The sequence below is a fragment of the Trachypithecus francoisi genome, unplaced genomic scaffold (genome assembly GCF_009764315.1).
Source record: "Trachypithecus francoisi isolate TF-2019V2 unplaced genomic scaffold, Tfra_2.0 Lachesis_group2, whole genome shotgun sequence".
Lineage (NCBI taxonomy): Eukaryota > Metazoa > Chordata > Mammalia > Primates > Cercopithecidae > Trachypithecus > Trachypithecus francoisi.
The window spans coordinates 121,402,829-121,415,580 of NW_022681465.1; the positions used below are offsets into that span (position 1 = coordinate 121,402,829).

Here is a 12,752-nt window from a genome sequence, read left to right on the forward strand (position 1 = left end):
TGCCCAGCTAATTTTTAATAGAGATGGGGTTTCACCATGTTGACCAGGCTGGTCTTGAATTCCTGACCTCAAGTAATGCATCCACCTCAGCCTCCCAAACTCCTGTGATTACAGTCGTGAGCCACCATGCCTGGCCTCAGTTATTACTCTTGTTAGATACCCTTTACATACCCCAATCATTGCACTCACCAGATTACACAATGATTATCTGTTTTTAAATCTGTCTCCTTTACTTCAGAGGAACTCCTTGAGGACAGAGCTATATCTTCCTCATGTGTCCACCCCTGGCAACTGGCACAGGGTAGGGTATCCGGCAGCTGCCAGGTATATTTTTTAAGCCAAACTGACAATCTCATATGAACTCTCCTGTGCTGGACTTTGGCCCAGTGTATGGACTTGAGTTTAGAAAAAGTGAGCCACAGAAAGTATCATGTGGCCTGCAGAACTGGTCACTCTCCCCCTGCATATCATTTGTACCTTCCATGGCCTCTGTCACTGCTTATCATTTGATGACAAATTAGAGTGAGCTCCTGTCTTCCCTATTAAAATGTGAGCACCCTGAGAGGTAGAGAATTATCCCCGTGTCCCTGTGCAGAGCAGGGCTGACGGACACCTGTAGCATTAAGTGAACGACCAAGGCCCTGACTGGTCTGTGTGCTTGCCCTGAGCCTGAGTCTACACCTCTGCTTAGCCAAAAACCCAGAAAATCTAGACCTGGCTGGAGACGGCCAGCCCCTGAAGCAAGCTCAGACTCCCTTTCTATGAGACATAAAATATAATGGAACACTAACTCCAACACCACTCTTGAGTCTAGATAGGATTCATTGTAGCTCTGCAGTGGTGACAGTGCCAGGGGGTTTATGGTTGATGGCAGATGTCCGGGATGCCTCTTTTGACCTCCTTTCTCATCTGCAGCCATGATGACTAGGTATGGAAATGAATACTAGAGGGTATTAAAATAAGAGTTTTTCCTGTATGCCCTGAAAATCCAGATCCAGAGCCTCCTTCCTCCTTCCAGAACCACTCACTACTCCTCCCTCAATGAAATATAATAAAATGGGATGGGGGTGTGGGGAGAAGTGATGTCAGCAGGATGGTAAAGTTGAAGGTACCAGGCCTTGTACCCTACAAAAACAATGATTCAATAACTATCCACAAATAAAAGTAGTTATGGGAGAGCTCTGAAGCCCAGTTAAGAAGCTGTAGCAACACAGTGGAGGCAAAAAAAGAAAAATGAAACAAACAAACAAACAAATCCTGAGGATTAGTCAATAGAAAAGCAGAGGAAAAACAGTTGCATTGTAGAAAAACTATTTAGAGGACCAGAAGACCCTAGAAGCTCTGGCCACTGAGGACCACAGCAGCCCAGATGGCTGCACAGACTATGACAACCTTTGTCAGCAAGAACCCCTGCAGTCTTCACCAACATGGGCTCCACTTGCCAGAGCTGCTTAGAGCTCACATTCCTGAGCCTCCCAAGCCAGATATACCATGACTCCCAGCTGAGACTGCCTAGTATCCACCAGAGCTGGTGCTGCTACAACCTCCTCATAGCTAGCACCACTGTGCACACACCAGACCCAGCACTACCACAACCCCATCAAACCCAGTGTTGCTATGCACTCACTAGACCTGGCTCTGCTGTACACCCACTGATCCAGAGCTTCCACTGGACCCAGCACACCTATGCATCCTGAGACCTGATACCCTGACATTCTCCCGGAGCTAATGCCTATGCATACTCTGCCCACTTGATGCCCTTGTACCCAAGGTCAGCAATAACAAACTTCTCCGAGCTAACGGACCATGTTGTAACCCATCGCAAGGAAGCTAAAAACCTTGAAAAGGGGTTAGAGGAATGGCTAACTAGAACAAACAAGGTAGAGAAGAGCTTAAATGACATGATGGAGCTGAAAATCACAGTACAAGAACTGTGTGACGCATACACAAGATTCAATAGCCAATTTGATCAAGCAAAAGAAAGGATATCAGTGACTGAAGATCAAATTAATGAAATAAAGTGCGAAGACAAGATTAGAGAAAAAAGAGTGAACAAAGGGATGGAGGAAGGTCTACCAAGCAAATAGAAAACAAAAAAAGGCAGGGGTTGCAATCCTAGTCTCTGATAAAACAGACTTTAAACCAACAAAGATCAAAAGAGACAAAGAAGGCCATTATATAATGATAAAGGGATCAATTCAACAAGAAGTGCTAACTATCCTAAATATATATGCACCCAATACAGGAGCACCCAGATTCATAAAGCAAGTTCTTAGAGACCTACAAAGTCTTAGCCTCCTACACAATAATAATGGGAGACTTTAACCCCCCACTGTCAATAATAGATCAATGAGACAGAAAATTAACAAGGATATCCAGGACTTGAACTCAGCTCTGGATGAAGCAGACCTAATAAACATCTACAGAACTCTCCAACACAAATCAACAGAATATACATTCTTCTCAGCACCACATGGCACTTATTCTAAAATTGACCACATAATTGGAAGTAAAACACTCTTCAGCAAATGTAAAAGAACAGAAATCACAACAAACTGTTTCTCAGACCACAGTGCAATCAAATTAGAGTTCAGGATTAAGAACCTCACTCAAAACCGCAGAACTACATGGAAACTGAACAACCTGCTCCTGAATGACTACTGGGTAAATAATGAAATGAAGGCAGAAACACAGATGGTTCTTTGAAACCAATGAGAACAAGGACACAATGTACCGGAATCTCTGGGACACATTTAAAGCAGTGTGTAGAGAGAAATTTATAGCACTAAATGCCCACAAGTGAAAGCAGGAAAGATCTAAAATTGACACCCTAATATCACAATTAAAAGTACTAGAGAAGCAAGAGCAAACAAATTCAAAAGCTAACAGAAGACAAGAAATAACTAAGATCAGAGCAGAACTGAAGGAGATAGAGACACACACACAAAAAAAACCTTCAAAAAATCAATGAATCCAGGAGCTGGTTTTTTGAAAACATCAACAAAATAGACCGTTAAGAAGACTAATAAAGAAGAAAAGAGAGAAGAATCAAATAGATGCAAAAAAAATGATAAAGGGAATAGCACCACTGATCCCACAGAAATGCAAACTACCATCAGAGAATACTGTAAACACATCCATGCAAATAAATTAGAAAATCTAAAAGAAATGGATAAATTCCTGGACACATACACTCTCCCAAGACTAAACTAGGAAGAAGTTGAACCTCTGAATAGATCAATAACAGGTTCTGAAATTGAGGCAATAATTAATAGCCTACCAACCAAAAAAAGTCCAGGACCAGAAGGATTCACAGCTGAATTTGGAGGTAAAAAGAGGAGCTGGTTCCATTCCTTCTGAAACCATTCCAATGAATGGAGAAAGAGAGAATCCTCCCTAACTCATTTTATGAGGCCAGCATCATTCTGATACCAAACCCTGGCAGAAACACAACAAAAAAAGAGAATTTTAGGCCAATATCCCTCATGAACATTGATGTGAAAATCCTCAATAAAATACTAGCAAACCAAATCCAGCAGCACATCAAAAAGCTTATCCACCACGACCAAGTTGGCTTCATCTCTGGAATGCAAAGATGGTTCAACATACACAAATCAATAAACATAATCCATCACATAAACAGGACCAATGACCAAAACCACACAATTATCTCAATAAATGCAGAAAATGCCTTCAACAAAATTCAGCAGCCTTTCATGCTAAAAACTCTCAATAAACTAGGTATTGATGGAACATATCTCAAAATAATAAGAGTGATTTAGGACAAACCCACAGCCAATATCATACTGAATGGGTAAAAACTGGAAGCATTCCCTTTGAAAACTGGCACAAGACACGGATGCCCTCTCTCACCACTCCTATTCAACATAGTATTGGAAGTTCTAGCCAGGGCAATCAGGCAAGAGAAAGAAATAAAGGGTGTTCAATTAGGAAAAGAGGAAGTCAAATTGTCTCTGTTTGCAGATGACATGATTGTATATTTAGAAATCCCCATTGTCTCATCCCAAAATCTCCTTAAGCTGATAAGCAACTTCAGCAAAGTCTCAGGATACAAAATCAATGTGCAAAAATCACAAACATTCCTATACACCAAGAACAGACAAACAGAGAGCCAAATCATGAGTGAACTCCCATTCACAATTACTACAAAGAGAATAAAATACCTAGGAAGCCAACTTACAAAGGATGTGAAGGACCTCTTCAAGGAGAACTACAAACCACTGCTTAACGAAATAAAAGAGGACACAAACAAATGAAAGAACATTTCATGCTCATGGGTAAGAAGAATCAATATTGTGAAAATGGCCATACTGCCCAAGGTAATTTGTAGATTCAATGCCATCCCCATCAAGCTACCAATGACTTTCTTCACAGAATTGGAAAAATCTACTTGAAATTTTATATGGAAGCAAAAAAGAGCCCACATAGCCAAGGTAATCCTAAGCAAAAAGAACAACGCTGGAGGCATCATGCTACCTGACTTCAAACTATGCTGCAAGGCTACAGTAACCCAAACAGCATGGTACTGGTACCAAAACAGATATATAGACCAATGGAACAGAACAGAGCCCTCAGAAATAATACCACACATCTACAATGATCTGATCTTTGACAAATCTGACAAAAACAAGCAATGGGGAAAGGATTCCCTATTTAATAAATAGTTCTGGGAAAACTGGCTAGCCGTATGTAGACAGCTAAAACTTAATCCTTTCCTTACACCTTATACAAAAATTAATTCAAGATGGACTAAAGACTTAATGTAAGACGTAAAACCATAAAAACCCTGGAAGAAAACCTAGGCAATACCATTCAGGACACAGGCATGAGCAAAGAATTCATGATTAAAACACCAAAAGCAATGGCAACCAAAGCCAAAATAGACAAATCGATCTAATTAAACTAAATTGCTGCACAGCAAAAGAAACTATCATCAGAGTGAACAGGCAACCTACAGAATGGGAGAAAATTTTTTCAATCTATCCATCTGACAAAGGGCTAATATCCAGAATCTACAAATAACTTAAACAAATTTACAAGAAAAAAACAAACAACCCCATCAAAAAGTGGGCAAAGGATATGAACAGACACTTCTCAAAACAAGACATTTATGCAGCCAACAAGCATATGAAAAAATGCTCATCATCACTAGTCATCAGAGAAATGCAAATCAAAACCACAATGAGATACCATCTCACGCCCAGTTAGAATGGCGATCATTAAAAAGTCAGGAAACAACAAATGCTGGAGAGGGTGTGGAGAAATAGTAACGCTTTTACACTGTTGGTGGGAGTGTAAATTAGTTCAATCATTGTGGAAGACAATGTGGTGATTCCTCAAGGATCTAGAACTAGAAATACCATTTGACCCAGCCATCCCATTACTGGGTATATACCCAAATGATTGTAAATCATGCCACTGTAAAGACACATATACATGTATGTTTATTGTGGCACTATTCACAACAGCAAAGACTTGGAACCAACCCAAATGTCCATCAATAATAGACTGGATAAAGAAAATGTGGTATATATACACCATGGAATACTATGCAGCCATAAAAAAGGATGAGTTCATGTCCTTTGTAGGGACATGGATGAAGCTGGAAACCATCATTCTCAGCAAAATATCACAAGGACTGAAAACAAAACACTGCATGTTCTCACTTATAAGTGGGAGTTCAACAAGGAAAACACATGGACACAGGAGGGGAGCATTACACACTGAGGCCTGTTGGGGGTGGGGGGCTGGGGCAGGGATAGCCTTAGGAGAAATACCTAATGTAAGTGACAAGTTGATGGGTGCAGCAAACCAATCTGGCACGTTTATGCCTATATAACAAACCTGCACGTTGTGCACATGTACCCTAGAACTTAAAGTATAATAATTCAAAAAGATTATTGAAAAAGATAAAAGTAAAACAACTGTGGATTACAAGAGTCTTAGAACAGTCATGGTTAAAAACACAATTCACAAGGAAATTTGCTTACTTCTGTGGCATACAACAATTTTACATAATAATCATAATTACTACTAAAAGCATATGCTAAGACATATTAGAATCACAGGAATCTCAGGCAATCCTGGAATACACACTAATAACACATTTGTATGAATGTAATCCAAATAAGGTTAAACCCCATTTCATATTTGATAATACTATCAGCCTGAAGTCCAAAAGAGATGTATTCAGCTTTGTTATAGTAAAATTATTTTATTTGACGATGATTTTATTGTATCAAACAAGCCAAATGTGTCTCTTTTGGATTTCAAGGGAACCTAATATCAAAAATTAATGAGGACCAAAGTTAGAGTTTGATGTTGGAAAGTTTGTCAAATATAAAAAGCTTAAAACACTTGATTCCACAAAATAGAATCACAGGTTTTTGTAAAATAAGTCATTCATTTAGCCAAAGTGATAACTCAAAGATTTTTTTTAAAGGCAAAAATTTTCATTCTTTGAGAGAGGAGACTTAATTTCCCAGACCATAAGCCCTAATAATAAAGACAGCATGAGGCCAATTAAATCTGTTTCTCAAATTTTTATAAACAAAATCTATTATAGTTTAATCATCTTGGTCATAAGACATAATTTTCATAAATCTTTTTATAATCTTTATAATTATTTATTAAGGAGTGGGTTAATGCTCCAAGAAAACCTTGTTAATCTGACACAAGGGGCCAAACGTTGATTTTGTACCAGTGTGCCTTTGAAATTAAAAGTTAATTTATTTAAAAATGGAAAGAAAATGACTAAAAAATTTCTAAATCTGAGGAAAGAAATAGACATCTACATTCAAGAAGCTCGGAGGACCATAAATAGATTGAACATAAAAAGTTTTATACCAAGACACATTGTAATTAAATTTTCAAAACTCAAAGACAATCAGAATTTTTAAAGCCACAAGAGAAAAGTAACTCATCACATATAAGGGAACCCCTAAATGATTGTCAGTAAATTTCTCACTAGAAACCTTGCAGTTCAAGACCGTGAGATGATATACCTAAAGTATTAAAAGAAAAAAAAAAAAAGGTAACAACCAAGAGTACTATATACCCAGAAAAACTACCCTTTCAAAATAAAGGAAAGATAAAGTCTTTCCTAGGAAAACAAAAACTAAGGAAGTTGGTCACTGCTAGATCTGTCTTACAAAATGACATGCCTAAGGGGATTCTTCAAATTGGAAGGAAAACACACCAAACAACAATAGTAAATCATTTTAATTAATTTATTTATTTTTAAGATGGAGTCTCACTCTGTTGCCCAGGCTGGAGTGCACTGGCATGATCTTGGCTCACTGCAACCTTCGCCTCCTGGGTTCAAGTAATTCTCCTGCCTCAACTTCCCGAATACCTGGGATTACAGGAGCCCACCACCACACCCTGCTAATTTTTGTATTTTTAGTAGAGACAGGGTTTCATCATGTTAAGCAGGCTGATCTCAATATCCTGACCTCAGGTGATCCTCCCGCCTCAGCCTGTCAAAGTGCTGGGATTACAGGCATAAACCACTGCGCCCAGCCCCAGAGCATTTGAAAGTACAAATCTTACTGGTAAAAGTAAATATACAGGCCAGGTGCTCATGCCTGTAATCCCAGCACTCCAGGAGCTGAGACAGGCAGATCATGAGGTCAGGAGATGGAGACCATCCTGGCTAACATGGTGAAACCCCGTCTCTACTAAAAAATACACAAAAATTAGCCAGGCATGGTAGTGGGTGCCTGTAATCCCAGCTACTCAGGAGACTGAGGCAGGAGAATGGCATGAACCGGGAAGGTGGAGCTTGCAGTGAACTGAGACTGTGCCACTGCACTCCAGCCTGGGCAACAGAGCGAGACTCCATCTCCAAAAAAAAAAAAGAAGTAAATATACAGAGTAATGCATAATAATATAACACTTTAATAGTGGTGCATAAATTATAGTCAACTAATATAAAAGTAAAAAATATTTAGAATAAGCATAACTGCAAATATTTGTTAGTGGATTCATAACATTAAAAGAAATAAATGTTGGCCAGGCATGGTGGCTCATGCCTGTAATCCCAGCACTTTGGGAGGCCAAGGTGGGTGGATCACCTGAGGTCAGGAGTTCAAGACCAGCCTGGCCAACATGGTGAAATCCCGTCTCTACTAAAAAATAAACAAAAATTAGGCAGGCATAGTAGTGGGTGCCTGTAATCCCAGCAACTTGGGAGGCTGAGGCAGGAGAATCACTTGAACCCAGGAGATGAGTGTTGCAGTGAGCCGAGATCATGCCACTGTACTCTAGCCTGGGCAACAGAGCAAGACTCCATCTCAAAAAATAAAAAAAAGAAGAAGAAGTAAATGCTGGCTTTAAGAATACAAAATATGTGTGGGGAGGAGTAAAAGTGTAAAGTTTTTGTATATGATTAAAATTAAAGTATTATCAACTTAAAGTAGATGGCTATAACTGCAATTTAGTTAATGCAAGCCTTGTGCTATCACAAAGAAACAATTGTAATAGATACACAAAAGGTAAACAAAAGGCAAATCACTCCAAAAAATAACAAATAATAAAGGAAGACAGTAAGACAAAAAAAGACAAAAAACAATTAGCAAAATGGCAACGGTAAGTCTTTATTAATAACATTAAATGTAAATGGATTAAACTCCCCATTGGAAAGACATAGAGGTGCTAAGTGGATTTAACACACAGACACGCACACACACACACACACACACACACACACATGAGATCTAGCAGTATGCTGTCTATAAGAGACTCAGTTTAGATTTAAGGACACACACAGCCTGAAAGTGAAGGGATGGAAAAATATATCCATGCAAATGGTAGCCAAAAAGAAAGCAAGGGAGACTATATTTACATGAGAAAAAACAGACTTCGAGTCAAAAACTGTCACAAGAGACAAAAAGGGACACTATATAATAATAAAAGGGTCAATCCACCAGGAAGAAATAACAATTATAAATAGATGTACACCCAACACCAGAGCACTAAAATATGTAATCAAACTATTGATATATCTGAAGGAAGAAATTGACAGCAATACAATAATAGTAGGAGACTTCACTACATAACTTGCAATAATAGCCAGAACAACCAGATATAAAATCAATAAAGAAACTGACTTGAACAACTTTATAGTTCGAATGGATCTAACAGACATATACAAAGTTTTCCATCAAAAAGCAAAGAATACATCTTCTCCAGTGCACATAAATGTTCTCTAGGATAGATCATATTTTAGGTCACAAGATAACTCTTAACAAATATAAGAAGATCAAAATTATACCAAGTATCTTTTCTGATCACAATGAAATAAAACTAAAAATCAATAACAATAAGAAACGGGGAAAATTTACAAATACATTGAAACTAAACAAACCAATTGAACAACCATTGGGTCAAAAAAATACAAAGGGAACGTTAAAACATGCAGAGACAAACAAAACTGAAGGAATAGCATACCAAAACTTATGGGATACAGTAAAAGCAGTAGTAAAGGGACATTCATAGTGACAAATGCCTACATTTAAAAAAGAAGAAAGATTGCAAATAAACAAACTAATTTTACACCTCCAGGAACCAGAAAAAGAACAAACCAAGTCCCATATTTGCAGAAGGAAGGAAATGAGAGTAGAAATAAATAAAAGAGGGAATAAAAAACAGTAGAAAAGAAATCGAGGAAACTAATTTGGTTTCTTGAAAAGACAAATAAATTTGACAAACTCCATAGCTAAACTAACTTAGAAAAAAAGAAAGAAGTCTCAAGTAAATGAAATCAAAAATGAGAGACACTACAGCAAATGAGTCAGAAATAAAAAGGATCATAAACAATCATTATGAACAATTATTCATTAACAAATTGGATGACTTGGAAGAAATAGATAAATTCCTAGAAATATGCAACCTACCAAGACTGAATTAAGAAGAACAGACACATTTTACCAATGAGATTGAATCAATAATTAAAACCTTCCCAACAAAGTCCAGGATTAGATGGCTTAATGGGTGAATTTTGCCAAATATTTTAAGAAGACTTAGTATCAATTCTTAAAACTTTTTCAAATAATTAAATAAGAGAAAGCACTTCTAAACTCATGTTTAGGCCAGGATCACCTTGATGTCAAAACTTAGCAAAAACACCACAAGAAAAAAAAAAACTACAGGGCAATATCCCTAATTAACATAAACACAAAAATCCCCAATAAAATACTAACAAACCAAATTCAAAAGCACATTGAAAGGATCATATACCATGACCAAGTAGGATTTATCCCTGAGATGGAAGGATGGTTCAACATATCAAATCAATCAGTGTAATATACCACATTAACACAACGAAAGATAAAACCACATGATTATCTCAAAAGATTCAGATTTTTTTTTACAATATTTTACATCCATTTATTATTTAAAACTCTCAAAAAAAAAAAAGTATCGAAGAAACTTACTTCAATATAATAAAGACCATATATGAAAACCCCACAGCTAACATAATAATGAACGGGGAAAATTTGAAAGTTTTTTCTCTCTGATATGAAGTAAAGCAAGGATGATCAATCTTACCACTTCTATTCAACATGGTACTGGAAGTTCTAGGCAGAACAATCAGATAAGAAAAAGAAATAAAAGCTGTCCAAATTGAAAAGAAATAAGTAAAACTGTCTTATCTTAAAGGTGACATGATCATATATGTAGAAAATCCTAAAGACTCCATACAAAAAAATTATTAAAACTAATAAACAAATTCAGTAAATCTGCAGTATAAAAAATCAACTTGCAAAAATCAGTGGCATTTCTATATGCTAATAACAAACTATCCAAAAACGAAATTAAGAAAACAATTCTATTTACAATAGCAACAAAATGAATAAAATACTTAGGATAAATTTAACTAAAGAGGTGAAAGACTTGTACACTGAAAGTTATAAACCATTGAGGAAAGAAACTAATGGAGACATAGAAATAGATAGACATCCCATGTTCATGGATTAGAAGAATTAAAATCTTTAAAATGCCCACAGTGCCCAAGGAAACATACAGATTTAATGCAATCTCTATCAAAATTCCAATGGCATTTTTACATTAATTTTAAAAAGCAATCGTAAAATTAAAATGGAACCACCAAAGACTATCCATATCCAAAGCAATCTTGAGGGACAAAAAAAAAAAAAAAAAAAAGCCAGAGTCATCACACGTCTTCATTTCAAAATATATTACAAAGTTATGGTAATCAAAACAATGTGGTACTGACATAAAAACAGACATGTAGACAAATGTAACAGAATAAAGAGACCAGAAATAAATCCATATATTTACAGCTAACTGATCTTTGACAAGGATGCCAAGAGGACACAATGGGGAAAGGATAGTATCTTCAATAAATGTCATTAGAAAAACTGGATAGTCATACACAGAATAAAATTAGAACCTTATCTCACATCATATACAAAAATAAACTCAAATAGATTAAAGACTTTGACATGAAGACATGAAACTGTAAAACTACTAGAAGAAAGTATAGAAAAAAGGCCTCGACATTGGTGCTGGCAATGATTTTTTGGACATAACACCGACAGAAGAGGAAACAAAACCAAAAATAAACAAATGGTATTGCATCAAACTAAAAAGCTTCTGTCACATGGTGGCTCATTACTTGCTTTGAGGCAGGTGCGGTGAGTCTACTGTGGACTGGTCTGGGTTCCTCAGGTTCTGCCACCCAACCACTACCCAGCCAGTTCGTGAAGAGGAGAGGTGCACTTTACAGGTCCTTGATGAACCTAGAGAATCCTCCACCACATCCAGGCCCTGGTCCATCAGCCCCATACCCACCTTATCCACAAAAGCAAATGGGCCCAGGACTATGGGAGGGGGCCCTACCCACCTTTTCAAGGATACCCTATCAAGGATACAAGCATACCCACAGTACAGATGGCAGGGCAGACCTCAGGAGCCTCCTAAAACCACAGTGTATATGGTAGAAGACTAAAGAAGAGATGAGTTGAAACCATCCACCTACCTCACAGCCTACTGGACTGCTTTCTGTTGCTGCTGTCTCTGGGGCATGCTCACCTGACCAGCCCAGCCATCCTGTTCTGCCAGCTCTGCCACACCTCTGATAGGTGTACCTGCCCCTGTCTCTTCTGATTGCTATAATAAATGACTAGCTCTGCACAGACACCTATACCTTCGGCACTATGGGATTCTAGATTCGTGAGGGCTGCTGCTGTTTAATTCAGTGACTTGATCTCTTTAATGTCCAAAGTACATTTCTTATTGATCTTTTAAAATGTGCTAAGTGACTTTTTTTTGGCCAAAGGCTTAGTGGTGGAAAATATATTTATAATTTTGTAATTATACATTCAAGGTAGTGGCAAAATGTAACACACCATGAATGATTTCTCTGCTTACACCCTGTATGTTTCAATAAATTTGTTCAAACCTCAAAAAAAAAAAAAAAAAGAAAAGAAAAGAATCAACAAAGTGGAAAGGCAACCTATGAAATGGGAGAAAATATTTGCAAATCATATATCTGATAAGGAGTTAATATGCAAAACACATAGGGAACTCATACAACTCAGTAGCAAGAAAACAAATAACCAATTTGAAAATGAGCAAAAGATCTAAATAGATATTTCCCATTTATTTATTTTTGCTTTTGTTTCCTGTTCTGTTGGTGTCATATCCAAAAAATCATTGCCATCAGCAAGGTCAAAAAGGCTTTTTTCCATGCTTTCTTCTAGTAG

General features: G+C 37.3%; 1 pseudogene; it reads left to right on the forward strand.

Annotated features, from left to right (window-relative positions):
- Nucleotides 1–11,780: 11,780 nt before the first annotated feature.
- LOC117065483 lies at nucleotides 11,781–12,489 on the forward strand (annotated as a pseudogene).
- The last annotated feature ends 263 nt before the right edge of the window (nucleotides 12,490–12,752 follow it).